A 7005-nucleotide genomic window follows, 5' to 3' on the forward strand; every position below is an offset into this window, starting at 1 on the left:
ACCTTGGACCGGCCGATTTGTCGTGGAATGTCCCAGATCCTTTATCGCCACCGGGTGCGATAATTGACAACTAGGCTAGAGTTCGGCCTGTGAGCTTTACGAGCGCCTAGATGAAAAAGAGTGAAGAGTCCCGTTAGGTACTGGGTCCCTGAATGACACAGGGCCTTCCATTATATCAGCATGAACTTCCGTAATAAAACCTCATATTTCCTTTCGTTGTCAGAGGTTACCGACTAAGAGACACTCCGGCATTTCAGGCCCCGTCCATGGCCGTGTTCAGTAAGTGTTCCGCTGGCCGACTCAGAGATCCTTGCAGACTAAAGAACTCGGTTAGGGAATGTGGGCGCTGAGCAACACAGGCACTCCCCGTTGTTTCAGGAGCCGGACCAGTGAGAATATCGAGTACCGGCCTTGTTCCTGCTTGGGAAACGGGTCCCCGAGGCTCAGACCGACACGGAGCTGGCTGTCGGTACTGGCGGTGCCTGGGCCCTCGGCGAATCCACAACTGGAATAATGGTCCACAACTGGAATAATGGTCCCTCTGGCTGGCAGTTGAGGGCGTAGCACTGCGGGCCGGCCTTTCATACAGCTTCCGACCAGTCCTTCGGGCGGTTTAGAACCCTGGTCCTGGCCGACTCGGCCCCTTACAAGCACAGGACCTCTGTTCGGCACTCTGACCGACACAGGAGCCCTCATTGACTTAGTGGCCTGGACCATTGTAAACCGCAAGCCTCGGCCTTGACCCTGTTCCTGTTTGGGAAATAGGCCCTCAGGCCCGGACCGACACAGAGGCGGTTGTTTAGCACTAGTGGTGCCCGACCGACGTAAAGCCCTCATCGACTCAGGGCCCCCGATCGGCGCAAATGACCCACTTACAGGCATTTGAGGGATCGGGCCTGCGGACCGTAGCTTCTTAATACGACCTCCAACCATCCCTTCAGGCTCTTCGTGTCCTAGAATCGGGCCTTTCATCGTCTGTCTCGAGGAGCTACTTGGGGTCCTCGGGTCTGAGGAGGAGGAGGCATGGAGGGCGGTGCATACCGGAGGAGCGGGTGAGGAGGTGGTGACGGGTGAGGAGCGGAGCGGGTGGCAGTAGAAAAGCGGATAGTAGCTAGTGGTAGCAGCGGAAGACGGCATCTGGCAGTGTCTACCGGTGGGCGATTGGCGCTGGCGTGATTTTACGTTCGCTATCAAGCGTCGGAAAGGAGTTTTAGGTGTAAACGATACTATCAAGAGCGTATAAACAGCTAACTTGAAATATTGTTTAAAATAACATGACAGGCTGCAAGCTGTAAGAAGAGCGCGGGTGCAGGCGCATCGCGGTGACGTGAGTGTGGGCAAAGCGTCGATAAAAGGTATAACAGTCTGTTATAAGAATTGTACATAAAGCATCACAATAGGCCACCCCGCTCACACCCACAAAGGCGTAAATGGTGTGTTCAGCCCGCTGTAAATCAAATTTCCTAGATCCTTCAATTCTGCAGAGAATCGTGGGTTGGTCGCGAAGCTCTGCTTCAGTCCGCCAGCTTAAGCCGCCGCGCTTTGGCGAGATACAAAAGCAGGTGTACGGAGAGACAGACATATATATTTATATACCGGTGACGTCACAGACAATATGGTGGCCGCGCGTGGCCGCGGTCGCTCGCATCGTTCTTCGCAAACTCTCGTCATTGGCGGAACCTTTGAGCAATATGTACAAACACCGCTGAGCCTCAGGCTCCAGATAAACATGAGAATGGCCGCTCCACACCTGGCGCGCGCAGTCGAGGAGGGGGGTGGGAGAGTAGGTGGGGGGGGGGGGGGGTCGTGACCGACTGGCGGAAGAATCCGAGCTTTTTCAGGCAACAGCGCGGATACATGTGTGGCCGCAGACTGCCACTCTGGAAAGGAGAGGCGAGCAGGCGCTTAGCCCGCGCCGGGGCTGGTGACCGGGCCGAGTTGACGGTGGTGACGGGCGGAGGGTGATGGTGCACGCGACACGGCAGACACTCGCGCCGCCAGTGACGCAGTCAGGGGACTCGAAGGGTTGGAGCAAACGGCGACATTGACAGGCGCATGGGTGAGTACAAGGTAAACAACAGCATCGCGGCTCACGCTTCAGTGGTAAACGTCCAGATCTTATATATATACAACAGGTGGTGTATGGAACTCGGGCAGATAAACCAGCCGCTGAAAATATACACTCGCCACTTGGCACCTCTCGTTCGTTCGCTGTTTAGAAAAAAAATCATCAGGCGTGTATCATGTCCCTGTAGGACGGATCTCATCCCTCTACGAAGGCATTTTCAATCTGACAGTCCAGGTTATTCTAACCCCTGATGTCAAAAGTGGACATCCAGTCGGGTCGCGTGATAGTGGGATTGAAACTTCGCAAGCGCTAAGACTTTTCGAGATATCTTATTTCGAAGTTTCATGGATGGACGAGAAGAGGTACGTGGGGAGCGAGGTAGTTGAAAATGCAATTTTTATGGCGTAAGGGAGGAGGAACGCCGACTGGGCGTAGATCAGTGGCGGTCATATGCATTGCTCTATTTGGTCTCTCTCTGGACGAACGGTAGGTCAGAAATAGAATGATAAATGGGGAAATAAGGGAGTGTCGGACAGAGCACTGCAACCAGCTCGGAGTGGTCCGTGGAATGTCAGCTTTACTGTCTCGCCTCGCCACGTGTGCTCCAGTAACCGGCCAGCGCTGCTGCCTCGCTCCGCTGTGGCGCCTCGCCTCGCCACGTGTCCTCCCGTGACCGGTCAGCGCTGCTGCCTCGCCTCTCCGCGTGTCCTCCCGTGACCGGTCAGCGCTGCTACCTCGCCTCGCTGCGAGTCCTCCCGCGACCGGTCAGCTCTGCTGCCTCTCCTCTCCGCGAATCCTCCCGTGACCGGTCAGCGCTGCTGCCTCGCCTCGCCGCGTGTCCTCCCCGTGAGCCGGACGCCAGCTGGTGTCGCCTGACCTGCGGCCGCCCGGGGCTATCGACCCGGTGCGAGCCCAGTCCCGCGGCCCGGGATCTCCGGCAGGAGGCCGCCGCCGCCGAGCCGCGTCAGCAACACTCCTGGCGTCTTCCATTCCCGCCGGGGGCGGACATGGGGCCGGGCGTGCAGTTGACATGGCTACGGCACCACAGAGAGACCAGTGGTGCACTGGCTGCCAACAAGACGTTCACGGTGTCCTAACTGGCATTAACCCGTTTTTTGGGTCTGAGTGGTGCCAAGAGGGTTTATAATTTGGGGACGGACGACGAGAAACCTCACATATACGCATGTAATGCAAAAACTCTTCGAACCGACGAGCCAATAGCTGCTCAGTGTTCCACCGAGATGAGGAAGGGACATCGAAAAGCACGAACATTGTGGTTGGCTAGACCACTGGAGCTACGACATCCCGCAGTCGAGCTCCGGGGTGTTTATAGCTCGCTCTTGGCTATTGGCTCGTGGAAGGGAGGCGGGGGGGGGGGTGGGGGCTGGAGATCCTCGACCTGCAGTGGGCGGGCTCAGTTGTTGCCAAGTCTCGGTCATCTCCTGACCCCGGTGGGGCTGTTGTCGAGAGTGGGATCGCGGCACCCGGAACCGGTGGAGCGGCGGGGAAACGGACGCGGGAAGGAAACGGAGCTTTGGAAAATCGGGCAGTGGTGATCGGAACCCAGCGGTGACAACAGGTGGAAAGACGGGCTGGGCTGGTGGAAGCTTTGTGCCATGCTGGCTACTGCGTGATGCGCGATGTCACGCGTGTTTGAATGCAGGTGCATGTGTGTAACTGTGTAACTATCGTACAACGTCAATGCCTAGAGAGGGAGAGCTTCAAGAAGGCCATGGACACGGCGGCACTGAAGTGCACATCAGCAGCCAGTCTTGTCTGGTGTACACGCAGCACACAGCCGTGATCATCAAGGATCGGTGATGAGCACCATTCCTAAAATGAAAAGCTTCAGTCAACCACTAAGACCCAATCACTCACAGCCAGTACGCAGGCGGAACAACAACAATCCTGTACATTGACATTGCCGCACTCAGCGCAATGATGCCAGTCACCATGCCTAGTTTAAAGCCGCTGCATCCGAAGGTTAAGGTGCCTGAGGCTTACCCTCACAGCTTCGACCACGACCACATCACATAAGCTCACTGTGATTCTTCACGAGCGCCTGGAAACAGCGAGCGCCTATACGTATCATACAGGCATGTATCATCCACGATGGAACAGCGACAGAGATTTGTCGCCAACAAGGGTTGACGGGATAGATTCGTTCATCAAAATGAACGTGAAATATGCAATGCCACGCAATATCGCCCTTCTATCTGCGCTTCCGCCTAAGACCTCTTCATCGCGCTATCCATAAACATTGCTTTGTTTTTTTCTGAAACACGAAACACCGACATCTAGTGACAATAAGGGTGGCATTGATACCTGGCTTCTCGCCGCCACCGCAGCCCGCTGGGATGCTCTCTAGGGAAACACTCGAGCCACGGACACGTGTAGCGCTCGAAGACTGAACTTGTCAAGCCGCAGCGTGCAGCTGGTCGGCGCAGCCGAACTGCCCAACGCGACTGACAGTGGACACTCAAAGGGCCGTAAGTAGAATTCGGTCGGGCAACGAAGCTCTTTGCTCTCGCGATCCCTGACTATTCACTACCAGAAAACGTGTGTCAATCAAACTCGCCGTGACCTTTGCCGCTCGCATGTCATCAGCTGTTGATCCCCACACCAGATGGTGACCTCGCTGCTGCACGGCCTTCGTCGGCCCCCGTCGGCTTCGTCGGCCGCGGCTACCGAAGCGGACAGCTTCAGTCGTCGGCACACCCGGCCAGCGCAGGCGACCAGCTCCAGGCGGCGTCACGGCAGCTGAGTCGACGGGTGCCGCTTACGCCTTCGGGGGTACGGTGAGCGTCGGATGACCGTTGGCTGCCTCGGAGTGGCTGGAGCGTGTCTGCGAGCGCGGGGTCATCATCGTGACGCCGGTGCTCGGCTCGGGCGCCATGCCGCGCTCCTGCAGCTCGTGCATGTCGGTCGACCTGCCGCCCGCCTGCTTGCTGCGTCGTGGGAAGACCGAGTTCTCCACGTGCAGGGCGTTGTTGACGTCGGGCACGCGCGCGCATTGGCACGCCTTGACGAACGACTTCTTGAAGTTTTCGCTGAGGAAGGCGTAGAGGACTGGGTTGACGGCGCTGTTGCTGTAGGTGAGCGCATACGCCAGCAGGATGACGCAGACCATGAACTGGCTGTGGTTGACGCGCGACTCACTGCTCACCATGAGCGAGAGCTGCGTGATCCAGAAGGGCAGGTAGCAGAAGAAGTAGACCGTGATGACGGTGAGCACGAGGCGCGTCACCTTGCGGTGGCTCTTCTTGCGCTCCTTCGACTTGTTCTTCGGGCCGACGTGGCGCAGTCTGTTGATGACGAGGATGTAGAAGACGAGGATCAGGATGACCGGCATGGCGAAGGACATGGTGAAAGTGTACAGCGTGAAGGCCTTCTCGCCCTTGACGCCGCCGACGCTCTCCGGCCAGAAGATGTTGCACTGGCCCTCGTATTCGGCAGGCGTACATGAAGAGCGGCACCACCATCAGAGAGCTGGCCGTCCAAGCTGTCAGACAAACGATCTTGGAGACGAGAGGCGTGCGCCAGCGCGTGGAGCTGATCGGATGACAGACGGCCAGGTATCGGTCTGCGCTCATCACTGTCAGGAACAGGCTGCTGGTGAACTGGTTGATGCTGGTGATGGTCCAGTAGATCTTGCACATAACCATGCCAAAGGGCCACTGCCCCAGCGCCATCGTCGTGAGGATGAAGGGAATGCTGATGAGGAAGATCTCGTCGGCCACCGCCAGGTTGAAGATGTAGAAGTTGGTGACCGTCTGCATCTTACTGTAGCGCACGATGACGTAGATCACCAGCGTGTTGCCACCTAGGCCTATCACCATGACGATTGAGTACAAGATGGCGTTAATGATGGTCGTGTAGGGCACCGGACCGCCAGCCATTGGCCAGCAGCTGGTGGTCTCGTTGTCCAACAGTTGCAGGAACGAGCAATTCTCTGACTGGCTGTTATTGTCCATGTTGGATGACGATGTCTCTTCAGTTGCAATGTTCGCTCGCAACGCTCAGCTGTACTGAACGCTAGAAACGAGGGCGATTCACCGCTGGAAACAGTGGATGGTGGCCAGCTGCGGACAACTGGCAGGTGTCGTTTCTCTTCGACGCGGGTCAGCTGCGTTCCAGCCGTGTCACCTCCAGGCAGCTGCCGACGGTTTCGGTCGGCTCGGGTCAGCCCTGGCCAGCTCCTCTCAGCGCTGGCCGAATCAGACGCGCGTTCCGTTGGGTTGAGGCTGCCGCCGGTTTGCCGACCCGCCCGCACGATAGCAGCCTATCTTGCCGCTCAGATTGTTACATATGGTGTCTGCAAACAGCGCGATCGATCTGAGGACGACTGACTGTCAATGGCGCCGCTGGCGATGGCGGCTTTCCGCTGACGACGCTCCGATGACGATTGCCGTGGCGGAGGCGTTCCAATGACGGAGTTCCGATGACGATGGCGGTGCCGGTGGTGGCGGCGCTCCGATGGCGGCGCTCCGGTGGCGTGGGCGGTGCCGGTGCGGTGGCGGTGTTCCGGTTCACCCGAAAGTAGAGTCCGAGGACGAATCGCGGTCAATACCACCCCAGGATTCCGATACCTGCCGGGAGGAGCCGCGGTCAATAGTGACGTCACTACGAGACATCCGGGAGCGGCGGAAACAGATACACTGTCATCGTTCCCGATTATAACCTCGGACTGATGACTTGTGCTAGATTGCGTGTTCCAGAGGGAGGGTTGTGAAGGTGGGTCATCATCCTCGGAGGAGGGCTCCACGTCGACAGCCGATCCCACAGGTGATGATAGCGTTCACTGAGGAAAATCCTACCGAAACTGAGAAAACACGGAAAAGAATCACAATAAAATGTTGACAGAAGTAGCGGTTTTTTAGTTGCCGAGGAAACACAGCATGTTTCCAATGTGAATGGCAGCAGTGAACGCAACTGCC

At 57.4% G+C, this 7005-nt stretch overlaps 1 pseudogene; it reads right to left on the bottom strand.

Moving 5' to 3' along the window:
• Positions 1 to 4773: 4773 nt before the first annotated feature.
• Positions 4774 to 5991, bottom strand: LOC119114385 (somatostatin receptor type 5-like; annotated as a pseudogene).
• Positions 5992 to 7005: the final 1014 nt, after the last annotated feature.

This window comes from Pollicipes pollicipes, unplaced genomic scaffold, assembly GCF_011947565.3.
Source record: "Pollicipes pollicipes isolate AB1234 unplaced genomic scaffold, Ppol_2.1 Scaffold_7262;HRSCAF=8765_pilon_pilon_pilon, whole genome shotgun sequence".
Lineage (NCBI taxonomy): Eukaryota > Metazoa > Arthropoda > Thecostraca > Pollicipedomorpha > Pollicipedidae > Pollicipes > Pollicipes pollicipes.